Source organism: Pteropus alecto, unplaced genomic scaffold (assembly GCF_000325575.1).
Source record: "Pteropus alecto unplaced genomic scaffold, ASM32557v1 scaffold57, whole genome shotgun sequence".
NCBI lineage: Eukaryota > Metazoa > Chordata > Mammalia > Chiroptera > Pteropodidae > Pteropus > Pteropus alecto.
The window spans coordinates 9,978,081-9,992,412 of record NW_006442508.1 but is presented as its reverse complement, the minus strand read 5'-3'; positions in this window follow the sequence as shown (position 1 = coordinate 9,992,412).

Below are 14,332 nucleotides of genomic sequence, written 5' to 3'. Positions count from 1 at the left end.
CGCTCTCTGTTCCTAGTCTGACTCAGGGATACCTAGATGGAACCTCAGGATATGGTCCAACAATATGATTCAAAGAAACGAAACTAACAAGACCACGTGCTTCCAAGTCTTCATCGCTGCATCTTTTTAATGGAAAAATGAAAACAACCTTGAATGTTTTATGTTAGGGTATTTAGCTAAATCATGGCACAATAGCACGTTGGAACAACATGCAGCCATTAACACAATAAAGAGGAAGAGTGTAGAAACGTGAAAAGCTGTATGATGACAGAGCACGTTTAATGAAAAAAAAAAGGCTTACAATAAAATACATAGCTATAATTGCAAACAACTATATTAATGCGAATGTGTGTACATATAGATAACAAAGGCAGGCTATACACAGAATGAATAGGATATTGTGAATGTATATAATTTAAACACGTAAAGTAGAAAATCAAAGCAATTTCAAATAACTCAAAAATGAAAGCGGTAAAAATTGTTTAAAAAACATCTGTCCTCTCCCTACTGGATTTCCATTCCCTAGGGGCAAAAAGTTTTTAACTCCAGCAGCTCTTCTGATATTTACCTCCTTGCAGCTTCTTGACTCACCTGTTTTGAACAATATTGATTTTCAGTTACAATAAAAGAAAGTTTAACTCAGGTAATTTAAAAAAAAAGGCTTTAAAATGTCAATTCCTAAAACTATTGTATGCCTGTTATGTGAGAGGCACTGTTTTGGACACTGAGGACAGAGAGGTTTAGAGGACAAGGTCGCTGCCTTTTTGGAGCTTACAGTCTTGAGACTGGGTAGATGAGATGTGGAAAAGGTGAGAGCAGCCTATCTGACCAGAATGAGATAACCTACAGGTGTGTTGAATAAACATCAGGGAATTGAGTGGTTTGGATTGTTGAATGTACTGGTATTCTTGCTTCTTTGTGCAAGGACACCTAAGCCTTTACTAATGCCTTGAGGGACATGTTGATAAAGGATAGTCAAATTGGGTTCCAGTTAGGACAATGAGGCCTTTTTGTATGACCAAAGATCTCTTTTGCAGGGATTACCCCTTCATTGTTTCTTCATTGTTCTTCGGATAACCGGACGGAAATACAGCTGGCCTCTCTAGAACATCCTTTTAGACAAGCTACTTGTGAATGCATTGCAGGGCCCAAGTTTCCTGGATGGAAGATTCTCTTATAGTTATCTGACCTGGAGAAAAATGGCAAAATAAGATAGGTAGGTAGGTGTGTGTGTGTGTGTGTGTGTGTGTGTGTGTGTGCGCGCGCATGTGTAGTGGAAACAGGAAAGCTTGAGGCCAGAGGGAAGAATTATTCCATATTTTTTGATTGGGTTTAATCAGAAGGCACAGTTTATATTCAGACAAACCTCCTATAGAGGGCAGTAGCTGAATAGGAAGTCGCAAGTGAAACTACAGAGAGCACTGGTGAATGTCTAAATCTTCCCTGGAGCGAGTAGTTTCAAAAGTGGAAAACCAGGCTAAAGTCTGTTAGAGAGAGTATTCATTGCCAATAAATATCAGTCAGTTTTTGTCTTTCTTCATTTAATTACTTGTACTATATGATCAACAAACCTCTGTCCTTGTCTGTAGTAAATGGCAATGCCATTCTTCCAAAAGTTCAGGCTAAAAACCCAAACTCAACCTTGATTCTTCTTACAGCCTAAATACAATCTGTCAACAAATCTCTTTGGCTTCACCTTTAAAATGTGAATTTGAATTCGGTCATCTCTAGAGTCAATGCCTTACTAAAAGCCCTAGTCAATTCAATAAATAAGAAAAGAAATAAAATTCTGAGGACTACAGAGTAAGAAACGAACTGTCATTTGAAGAAAATATGAAACTCCAGTAGAGTCTATAGATAATCTATTAGAACTAATAGGAGAGTTTGGTAAGGTTCCTGGATACAAAAATCAATTTATAAATATTGATTATTTCTATTTGCCAGGGACAAACAGAAAATAAATGTCTTAAAGATACTATTTTCGATGGCAAAAAATATTGTGTCTAGGAATAAATCTAAGATATGTAAGTCTTTTTCAAAGAAAATAAAACATTACTGATATTAAAGAAGACATATTTTAAAGGAGAAAGTTACTAAGCTCACGGATTGGAAGATCTGATATGGTTAAGATGACAAGTCTCCCTAAAGTGATTTATGAAATAAATAAAATCCCAATCAAACCCAAACTTTTTTTTTATTATTATGAAATCCAGTAAGTCTCAAGTGTACAATTCAACAGTAAGTCATATATATACTGCATTGTATGTTCATTGCCCATAGTTAGATTTCTTTATGCCACCATATATTTGACCCTCCCCTTCCCCTGCTACCCTCCGGTAACCGCTAGTCTACTATCCATGTCCACGAGTCTCTGTTTGTTTGTTCTGTTTGTTTGTTGCTTTTAGATTTATGTTCCACATGTAAGTGATATTGATGGTTTTCAACTTTTTCTGTCTGGCTTTTTTTGCTTAGCATGATTATCACAAGGTCCATCCATGTTGTCACAAATGACAGCATTTCATCTCTTCTTATGGCTGAGTAATATTCCATTGTATATATGTACCACAGCTTCTTTAGCCAATCATCTATCATAGGACACTTTGGTTGCTTCCATGTCCTGGCCACTGTGAATAATGCTGCTATGAACATCGGTGTGCATATATCTTTTCGGATATATGTTTTCAAGTCTTTGGGGTAAATACCCAATAGAGAGATTGCTGGATCATATGATAGATCAATTCTTAGGTGTGAGATGGTATCTCATTGTAAACCCAAACTCATACTGTTTTCCATAGAGGCTGTACCAATTTACAGTCCCACCAGCTGTGTATGAGTTTCTTTTTCTCTGCATCCTCTCCAACATTTGTTATTACTTGTCCTGTTGATAATAGCTATTCTAACAGGTCTGAGATGGTATCTCATTGTAAACCCAAACTTTTTATGAAACTTAAGCTGATTCTAAAATTTGTATGGAAGTAAGAAGAGCTAACGATGATCAAAGCACTCAATTACAGTTGACATTCTAGGTACTCTCAAAGACAAAGAAGAAGATTGGAGGACTTGCTCTATGAGATATTAAGACTAATACAGTACTAGACTTATTGTGGTCGATCACTTTGTAAGGTATATAAGCGTCTAAGCACTATGTTGTACACCTGAAACTAATACAATATTGTATGTCAACCAAAATTAAAACTAAATTTTAAAAAAGGAGATAAAAAATGACTAATGCAGATCTATAGTAATTATGTCAGTGTGGTACGGAAGCACCAATAGACATCTAGACAATGGAATATAATGGGGAGTCTAGAAACAGACCCCCATGTAAACAGACACTTGATATATAGTTGAAGTTGCATAACACATCAGAAGGAAAAGGTTGAACTTTACCATAAACGGGACTAGGACAAATGAGTAAACCTGAGAGATAGCGACGGAGTTGGGAGTGGGGGCAAAGGGGGAATGAAAACTGTGGCAATGAGGAGTGAGGGTAAATGCTTTTGAGAGATGTATGCTTTGCTGCTTTTCTTTCTCAGCCTGAATTCATGCTCTGTCACTGCTTTTCTCTACATTTCATCCCCCACACACCAGTTCTCATTCCCTTCCTTCTCTTGTGGCAGGGGATTTGCAGGGCCACTGAAGTTTTCATGTAGGACCACAACTAAACTTTTACAAAAGCTTCTAACTGTTCTCCTGCCTTTTGTCTCTCCCAGCCTCATCCTACCCTATTCCTATCTTCCACTCTGCTTCCAGAAATAGCTGAAAGGTCTAACCATGTTACTCTCCTCAGTCACACTCCTCCCCTGCTCCACCCTCCACCTGCCTGGCATGAAGCTTGGAACAGTTGTTGGGCTTGCTCCTCCCTGGCTAGTTCTCAGAGTTCTGCCTGAGTCTTCTGAACGGCTTTGGCTTTATTTCATCATAGCTAGGACTGGAGCCCATGGCTTCCCACTCACTTCCCTCAGCTGCATAACTCTTTGCCTTAGGCTGCTCCAGGCCAATGCAGCTGACGTAAGTCCAGCCTTGCTATGTGCCCTTCATTTCTTCCCTCGTGTTATGGGTTGAATTTTGTCCCACAAAAATTCATATGTTGAAGTTTTAAGCCCTCCTCCCAGTACCTCAGAATGTGACCTCATTTGGAGATAGAGTCTTCACAGTATTTATTCATTTAATAAATTATTCAAGCACAAGCACTTTTTGTTATCATATGCTGTATTCCCCATCCATTAAGAATAATCTGCTTCTTCCCACCCTTTCACTCTCAATCCTGCTGATAGGACATGATTTAGGATTTTTTTAAATTAATAGACTTATTTTTTAGAGCACTTTTAGGTTTACAGAGAAATGAACAGAAAGTACAGACAGCTCCTTTATACTCTTTTATTATCCTTTTGGTGTCCATGAGGATCTGTAGAGATATTCCCTCTTTAATATCTGATAGTAGTAATTCGTGTTATCTTTTTTCCTTAGAAAAAAGGCTAGAGGCTTATTGGTTTTATTAACCTTTTCAAAGAATCAGCTTTTGGTTTTGTTGATTTTTCCCACCGGTTTCCTGTTTTCAATTTCATTGATTTCTTCTCTAGTTCTTGTTTCTTCTGCTTACTTGGGGTTTAATTTACTATTTGTTTTCTAGTTTCCTAAGGTAGAAACTTAAGGATTTTAGATTTTTCTTCTTTTCTAATATATGCATTTAATTTCCCTCTAAACGCTGTTTTGGCTGCATCTTATAAACTTTGATAAGTTGTATTTTCATTTACATTTAGTTCAAAATATTTTAAAATTTCCCTTGAGATTTATTTCTTGACCCATGTGTTTTTTAGAAGTTTGTTGCTTAATCTCCATATATTTTGGGATTTTCTAGTTATCTTTCTGTTATTATTTCCATCTTAATTCTGTTGTGAAATTAAGGTGGCAGGAGAGAAATGACTGCTAATTTCTTGGGAATAACTTTTACTTCTCTGGGATTTAACTACTGTAGACTTTGTTTCTATAGCCTTTCAATGTCTTAAAATATAATTTTTGGTTTTTTGCTTTTATTTTTTTCTATTTGTTATGGCAGGAGTGATAGCCTGCTGCTACCATCTACATCCTACAACAACAATAAATAGTTTATAAAATTCCTCTGTATTCTTCTATAGTGAAGTGTATAAAGATGAATTTGAAAGAAAAATCTACATATTGGCAGAGATAGATGAAAAAAGGCTTGTCTATAGTAGGTTGAGCTTTGGATGGGGGAAAAGTATAAACCTGTCTGCTTTCTAGGTGTTTACTTGAGGTCACTGGTTCAATACCTGGTTACTGATTCTATTTTTATCTTTAACTGTCTATCTCAGTTGGGAAAATAACAAAAAATTGGTCTAAGGTTTTGATACTTCTGCCTGGTACAAACAAATGCCAAACCACTTGGAGGAGATTGTCAGAGAAAAAGAACTCACATCAAAGATAAGTTCCCAAAAAAGTATAGAACTCATATGAAATCAATCTATTATGAGTGACAAGAATCAGGTGTACAGAACACTAAGAAATTGAGATAATTGAATCAAAGTCTGAAAGACATAAAATAAGTATGTTTAAAGTTATCAAAGACACAATAGAAGGAATCAAAACCCTATAAAGAATGTACTATTAAGAAAAGAGAAGGAAGTTTTTATAGAACCAAGTAGAACTTCTAGAAAAGGAAAAAAAGAGATTGAATAGCCAATTAGAAACCTAGAAGCAAAATCTGTGGTAGATACCCGGAAAGCAATAAAACTTGACAGAGATGGAACATAAAAGAAGATAAGACACAAAGAAGAGTAAAGGAGAGAGCCAATATATAATCAGTAGGATGCCAGAAGGAAAAGAGAAATGCAGAATAGATAAAGTTTGAAAAGGTAATGTTTGAGATTGTTTCCCATTTGATTAAAATTGTGAATCTTCACATTTAAGAAACATAATAAAACTTGAGAAGAATAAATAAAAATAGACATGTAGACACAGATGTAAAAATAAACGTTGGAGACAAAACACACAGAAAACTCTTAAATGCAGCCAGAGAAGAAAGATGAATTACCAAGAAGAGCAATAATTAGACCAACAATAGCAATAGTGGAATCCAGGAATCAATAGAATCATATTTCAAAATATTTAAGCAAAGTAATTGTCAATTAGATTTTCTACAAAAGAAACTATTATTCAAAAATAAGAGATTTTTTAAAAAAAATTGAAGAAATAAAATTTATCAGTTATAGGATATTATTGAAAAAAAAAAACTTGAACATGTTGTTTAGGAAGAAGGGAATTGAACTCAGAAGGAAAGAATGAGATGCAATGAACAATGGTGAACACTGTAATTGGTAAATGTGAGTGTGTAGTTAGATTACTAGTAAACACTGACTCTATAAAACAATAATGATGAACTTGTATAAAAAATAAAGTTGGACTAAAATACTAGCTAACAGTTAAGCTGGGATGAAATGGTAATTTCTTTTAAGGCCTTTGTATTTGGAACTATCGTGTTTGTCTTAAAGTCTCAAGTTCATGTTAAAAATGTAAGGTCAATCAGTGCAATAGAAATAGGATTCAAACCAGTCTATGAGTGGCAGGGGAAGAAATAAAGAAAAACATACAAACTGCGAATAAGCACATCAAAAGATCCTCAACATTATCATCCATCAGGGACATGCAAATCTAAACCTCGGTGAGATACCACTTCACACCCAGTAGGACTACTATAATCAAATAATAACAAGTGTTGTGAAGAAATCAGAGCCCTCATACAGTCTGATAGTAATGTAAAATGGAGTGTCTACCTTGAAAAATAGTTTAGAATTTCCTCAGAAAGTTAGACATAAAGGTGCCATTTAGCAATTTCACTCCTAGGTATATAACCCCAAGAAGTGAAAACATGTGTCTGCACAAAAGCTTGCACATGATTGTTCATAGCAGCATTATTCATAATAACCAAATGTGGAAACAATCCAAATGTCTATAAATAAAACGTGGTATATACTTAAAACGGAATAATATTTGGCCATCAGAAGGAATGAAGGACTGATACATGCTACAATATGAATGAACCTTGAAAACAGTATAGTAAGTAAAAGGAACTAGTCACAAAAGACATCATAACGACACACTAATATTCAAGGGGGGATAATTTATTCTCCTCTCTTCCTCTCTTAGCCCCCAAACAGCAATTTTACTTAGAATTTTAGGCTTCTCCTCTGGGAGAAGCAAGAGCCCAGAATCTGCTGAGCCTCTCAAATTCACCAAGCAGGTAAGTTATTCTTTCTTCTATGGGGAAGAGTGAATGATGGGGATTGGAGAAGAAGCCAGATATGGTCCTCCCATACTTTTCCTTTCTTTATCTTGGTAACCCCTCCAAACATTGCCTGACACATTAATTTATTCATTCATTTAATGAACATTCACCATGGGCAAAGTGCATAGTGAGGAATACATAGGCTGGGTTATAGCCTTAGGGAACTAGCGTGTTGGTTGGGAGACAACAACACTAAACATCTGAACAATTAAACAACAATCGTCCCCTTTCAGTGTTAGATATTCCAATGCTCAGTCCTGAAACTCCTCTTGGCTCTACTTCCACTCACTTCTTTAGTGACCTCATGTCTCAGGAACTCAAATAATGCCAAGGACGATAGCTTCAACATTTCCCTTGAACTCTGTTCTAGTTTAATTTTAAAGAATGGACATGTAAAATCCATCTTAAATTCATCTCTAAAAGCAATCTCTGATCTCTCCTCCCCTGTGCCTCCCCTCAGCTCAGGTCTCCCCCAGGAACTGGTGTCTCCATTGCTCGAAAAACATGGAGTCTTCTTATACACTACATCTAATCTACCTGAAAATCCTGTTAGTTTTATTGCTAAAATATGTCTAGAATTTGATACCATTTCATTATCTCCACCACTATCAACCTAGTCCAAGTCACCTTCATTTCCTGCCTGGATTATTATAATAATCTTCTAACTCTTACCTCTGTCTTGGTCCCTAAGGTGATTCCTTCTAAAGGCTGAGTAAAATCATGTCACATCTCTGCTAAACCCTCTAGGGGCTTTTCCTTGTACTTACAGACACATCCAAAGGCCCTACCTGATCTGGCCCCTACTACTTCTCTGACTTCATCTCCTCCCACTCTTGCTTGTGTTCACTCCCCTCCCCTCATACTGGCTTCTGTGTTGTTTCTTGATCTGCTAAGCATGCTCCTGCCTTAGGGCCTGTGTATGTTTGTTCCATTTGACCAGACAGCTCTCCCCCAGATATTTGCACAGTCTCCTTCTTTGCTTCTTTCACATTACCACTCAAAATCAAGAGACCACCCTAAATAAAATGGTACTCCCTTCTTTTGCATTTCTCCACTTAATGTTCTCCACATTGCTCATTACAATCTGACATACCATGTATTTCATCATTTATGTATTTATTGTTTGTCTCTCCTATGAGAATAAATGCTCCTCAAAGGGCAAGGATTGGTTTATTAGTTGTTTTTCTAGTGCCTGTGTCAGTGCCCGGCATATAGGTGCTCAACGAATATTGAATGAATGAATGAATGAATCATTCCACATCTATTCAATACATCGATAGAAGAAATATTGTAAGACAGTACATATTTCATTGCCAAATTAATGACACATAAATTAATATTTTGACATATTATTTTTATTATTTTTACCATTCAGATAATTATATGCAATAATCATCTGTTTATTATTATATGTAACAAACAGAATTGATGTCTTATTATTTTATTTAGGTTAATAACAAAACCTGACATGAGTAATGGATAAAACATGAGGAAATAGGACAATTGAAAGGAAGAGAGTGGGAGTTAAAACTTTCCTTCCTATACGACTTACATCATTTAAAAAAATCATTTCATTAACGTGTTTCCTAGTGTACTTAGTATATTCAATTCATATAATGCAGAAATTCATTTCCTAAGTATAATCTACATTTTCTAGTTGGCAAACAAAAAAAAAATGATATTTTAAGAGAGAAAACATTTGAACTATATGCACAAGATACTGGAAATTGGTTAGGCTTAATTAATCTGTTTTAGTAAAAATCTTTACAAAAATGGGTGAAAATATTTTAACTTCTGCTCCTTGGAATTACTTGCCAATATCATTTTACCTGGAACCTCCTTCTCTTATGCCATGGGTTATACTTTTATGACCAAAGCTAATATCTATTTGAGTTTTTTTCTTAAAAATGTCCTTAATTACAAAGGGATTTTAACAAAAAGTAGTACTAATTTGAGCTATGGTTCCTACTAAAGCACTTTCCTAAATTTCTTTACATTGTTATCAGACAATGTAAAGAAGGGAGCATTTCCTGAGGCATAGAATCTAATCAGCAGAAACTGATCTGTTTATTCAACACATATTTATTCAAAGACATCTATGTGTTAAACATATTGTGAAGAGCTGGACATTCAAAGAATGAATAAGACCCTCCTGCAAGGAGCTGGGTCACAAAACTGAAATTCTTTTTTTCACTTTTTTACTTATCCTGAGGAATCAATCTCCTTTAAATTGTTTTTACTGACTCAGTGATTGGAATACACATTATTAATTTCAAACTCCAAACTTTTTTTTTTTATAGTCAGATGATGTTATTTATAGGAATAGTGTAGAAAACGCAGGTTTTCTACATTCTTCTGAAGTGACTTACTCGCACAAGTGCTAAAGAATACCCTAGAATTCTGTTATAAATACCCTGGAGGACACGATATTTTCTTATATATTTACAATAATGTTTTTTTTTTCTTCTGGTGAAAATAGCAGTGTGTATTCTTTTTACTCTAAGAGATGGAGTCTGCAGGATGATGCCGTGTAGAGTGGGTATCGGGCAGTTTCAAGTCCACTGGAGAATCAGGCTTTAGAGCAGCCAGCTGGATAACCATGAACAAGCCATGTTACCACTCTGGGTTTGCCCATGTTTTAAACAAGGTGGTTGAATTACATCAGCAAGTCTCAAACTTAACCAGTCACCTGGAGATTTTGAAAAAACGAAGATTTACATTTAGTCGATTAGGGATGGGGGCCTGAGGTTCTGCATTTGTAACAAGCTCTAAGGTAATGAATACCTGTGCTCCTGGCCCGTGGCCCACATTCTGAATGGTAAGGGTGAGATCAGCATTGTCCAATAGAAAGATAATGTGAGCTACATATGTAATTAAAAGTTTTTAGAAGCCTTATTAAAAAGATAAAAATAAAAAGATAAAATTAATTGCAATAAAATATTTTCTTTAACCTCATAATAAAAATATTTTAACATCATCAATATAAAAATTATGAATGAGATATTTCACACTATTTTATTCCATATTAAGTGTTTGAAATCTCGTTTCTGTTTTTACTTACAATACATTTCAATTTGGATTAGCCACATGTGTGCTAACTGCCCTTTTGGACCACACAGAGCTAGACCATCTCTGCTGCTCTTTTCAGGGCTAATAACGTTTTCCCATGATTCATAGACTCCTGCCTCCAGGTGGCACTAATGTTCTTTGTTTCATCCTTGAAATTTTGTTTTTCCTTGAGTGAAAGCACTACAAAAGGCTAACATTATTTTTTTTACTCATTTAGTCCCTTGTCTTCCATTTACCTCTTTCATAATTTGTTTATGGAATATACTAATGATAAGTATATTATGTCCTCTGTGACTTTGTCCAATAACTAAAGCCCAATGAAATTATTATTAATTACATCAAAGTAAATGATAGAAGGAATAAAGTCATTGTTATCCATGCTTGGAGGAAGATTGCTCTCTGATTATATAATATTTTTATATATTTAATAGAACAAAAGTAGAAATAGGAAAATTACTGATCAGTATATATCAGATTTAAATAATAACTTTGCAACATGATTGTTTTATGAATGGAACTTTGTACTGGTGGTTTATGTGTTGAATTTTCTGAAAGGGAAATGATGAATATAAAAATTAACCAGTTTCAACTCTGTAATTTTTGGCTATACTCCAGGCATACAATTCTGAAAGATTATGTTTTCTGAAAAAGTAATTTTAATAACTCAAGCTTATTTTTAAGAAGGTATGTGCAATGTCCAATTTTTAAAGAAGCGTGATATTATTTCTTTTGTCAGAGTGTGCCTCTAATGATAACTAAATTATATCAGGTATCATGGGCAAGTGGTTTAAGTGTGTTTACTCATCCTTGTAGTAAACCAACGAGATAGATACTTTTATTATCCCCACGTTTCAAGTGAGAAAAAGAATACTCTAGAGATTAAATAACTTGTCCTGGACACAACCATTCAGAGGTAGAGTGAGTTCACATTCAGCCTGTGGGACTCATAAATTCATTCCCTTAACTAGCACACTATACTGAGGAAGCTTTCTTTCTCTGTCTTAAACTGTATTTGCTCATTAGTAGACAAAATAGTCAACAAAAACTAATCCAAGTCTACAATACCCGTGATGGAGGAGGGGGTTGTTTTTTATAATGAGAAGCCATAACACGTTGAAAACAAGGCCAGAGAGCCAAAAGCTCAGGTACCTTTGGTCGAGTTCTCATTTGATTAGTGAAGCTCTGAAGCCAAGTCATCTATACATCTATACATTTTATAGATGTATAAAACAGAGTGAAAATAAATCTCCGTTATGGATGTATAGGTTGAAATCATGACATGATTTAATGACAACTCACATTACAAATACAAATTCTTCACACTTAAACATCGTAAAAGTGTATTCATTATATTGTATCACACATGAATTTTTCAGCAGTTCTTATGTGCTCTCTTTTCGATGCATACAATATAAAATGGAGGGGTGTGTGTGTGTGTGTGTGTGTGTGTGTGTGTGTGTGTCTGTAGAATTGAGTTCAAATCTCCCCACATTTTTTTTTGCCACCCACTGGCTCTATTATCTTGGGCAGTTTAGTAAATCTCTCTTAGAACACAGTTTCCTCAAATGAAAATAAGGGTTATTTTTTTCTGAGGATGTGTCATGAGAATTAAATGAGATGATATATGCAAAATCTCTAGCATATAGTTAATACTCAGTGTTAATTTTGTAGAACAATAAAGTAGAAATTTTAATAAGCTACATTCCTACCTGCTTACTTTATTTTTTAAAAGAACTTGATATCCAGTGATAAATGGAACAGAAAAGTGAGGGTACTCCCCAGGCAAAGAAAGTCTACTTCCCCTGACTTCCCAAATTCTCAATTTTTTGATGAAATTGGGCTAAGTTTATCTAATTTATGTGGCAAATTGCTTTAGTTCTTCGCTTTGCTTTGGCAGTGAAAATCAGTCTCTTAAGTAATCTTGTTGAAGGGCTTAAGAGGACATTATGGTATTTGGCTCCCTATCTTACCCAAGTCTCCTGGATGAAAAATTTGTCTTTCCTTCCCCTCTTTCAGACAAAGGATTTATAACTACTTTAGCATATTATTGAAGCAAAGAGACATTAAGGAAACGTGACTCTGGGCTGACTTTTATAGGTCCTGATTTGGATGTGTTGCGCAGGCGGAAAAAATACATTGTTTTTAAAATGTCAGCATATCCTGATGTAAAACAAATTTTTTTCTTTTTCTTTTCCTTTTTTCTTTTCTTTTCTTTTCTGTTCCTTTCTATTTTTTTTCTTTCTTCTCTCTCTCTCTTCTCCTCACCTTCCTCCTCTCCCTCCTCCTCTTTTTTCATCTTCAATGGTGTGTGACTGCATCTGAGAACATTCAAATCTTGAAACTTTTCACCAAGGTCTTGAAAACCAGCCCAGATGATTTTTGCTCATCAAATTCCCTCTTTTATTGCTGGCCAGAAACAAAGCCACCTAAGCCAAATGGTCACAGTTCACTTCACACGTAGAGAGAAGGAAAATCTATTTTAATACCCCTAAGAGTAAAGGACAATCTGCTTCTGACAGTAGAAGGGGATCTTGGAAAAAAAAAATGATTCATGGATGGAACATAATCTCAGAAAATCCTCCAAGGATTCAGAAGGTGCTCAAACAAATATGGAGTATAAAAATTCCCTGTGTCAAAGAGTGGAGAGTTGCAGAAAGCGGGAAAACTTTATCAAAGAGAAAGACAGACAATGACCTGCCCTGAATTATATCTCAAAGGAGATACGGGATTCAAGCATGATGGTTTTGGATTACACAAAAGATTTAACTGAGAGCACATTTTCCCACAAAGGAAGCTGGTATCTGCTGTCCTTTCTATGGAGTAACCACAAAGTAGATAGTGATATGTGGTAAACTGGTAGTGGGAGACAATCCAAAAATTATTGTCCTTTAGCTCTATCTGCCATCCCCCTAAGCTCTACCTTGTCCGTTCCACCTGCATTCATTGCTCATATTATTAAGTGACCAGTGGTGAGGTACAGCGGTGTGGTGGAAATTGTATAGGTTTTGTAACCACACGAAACTGAATTTGAATCCCTGCTCTACTCCTAAGCGACCCTTGCAAATCACTTAGCTTTTCTGAGCCTTAATTTCTTCCTCTGGAAATGCAAATATCATCTGCCCTGATAACCTAACCAGGTTGTTGTGAGGATCACATTAGATAATGGAAAGGAAAGTGCTTTGCAAATTACTGAGTTCTGCAAATGTAAAGTCCAATGGTAATGATAACCTAAAGCATAGATGAATCTGATGTCTGGATTTCTGCAGATCTACGGTTCAAGTTTGCCCATGAAATCGCTTTCCCTTCTCTTTGTTAAATAACAGGTGGGAGGAGTTGGTCAGCCTCCATGAGATAAAATTAATCATATTTCATCATAGATGAGCAAGCACCTTGCTCTCATGGCCTCAATTCCCAATAGCCCTGTCAGAAGCACTATTGCCTTACTCCCTACTTATGAACCAGATGCCAAGCTAGACAGCTTACCTAGGCTTTCTTACTAACTCTCTCATTTGCAGAAGAGAAAACTGAGTGTCCAAAAATGATGACACTTGCTTAAGTTCACTTAGCTGCTAAATGGGAGGGCCAGGATTCTAAAGCAGGAGCCCTTTTTTCTCACGGGATATAAGGGTGAGCATGGTTTTCCCTGGTTAACTTGTACTTCCTCCTCATACTCTTTTCTTTTGTTCTCTCTCTTCCTCTCCTCTCCTTCTTCTCTTAAGGTATGAAGTTTTCTTTACTAAATAACCAGGGAAAATTTATAAAGGGTCCAAGGCAGGAACAGAATCCCTCTCTGCAGACAGGCCACTCACATCCACACTCATTCAGACAGGGACAATGGAGACACACCAATCCATCCAACATACACATCTTTAGGAAGGGAATTGGAAAAAAGAATTCCAACAGAAAACACAATAGACATGGGGAATGTGCAAACTCCATACAAACAATAGCCTTGGCTGG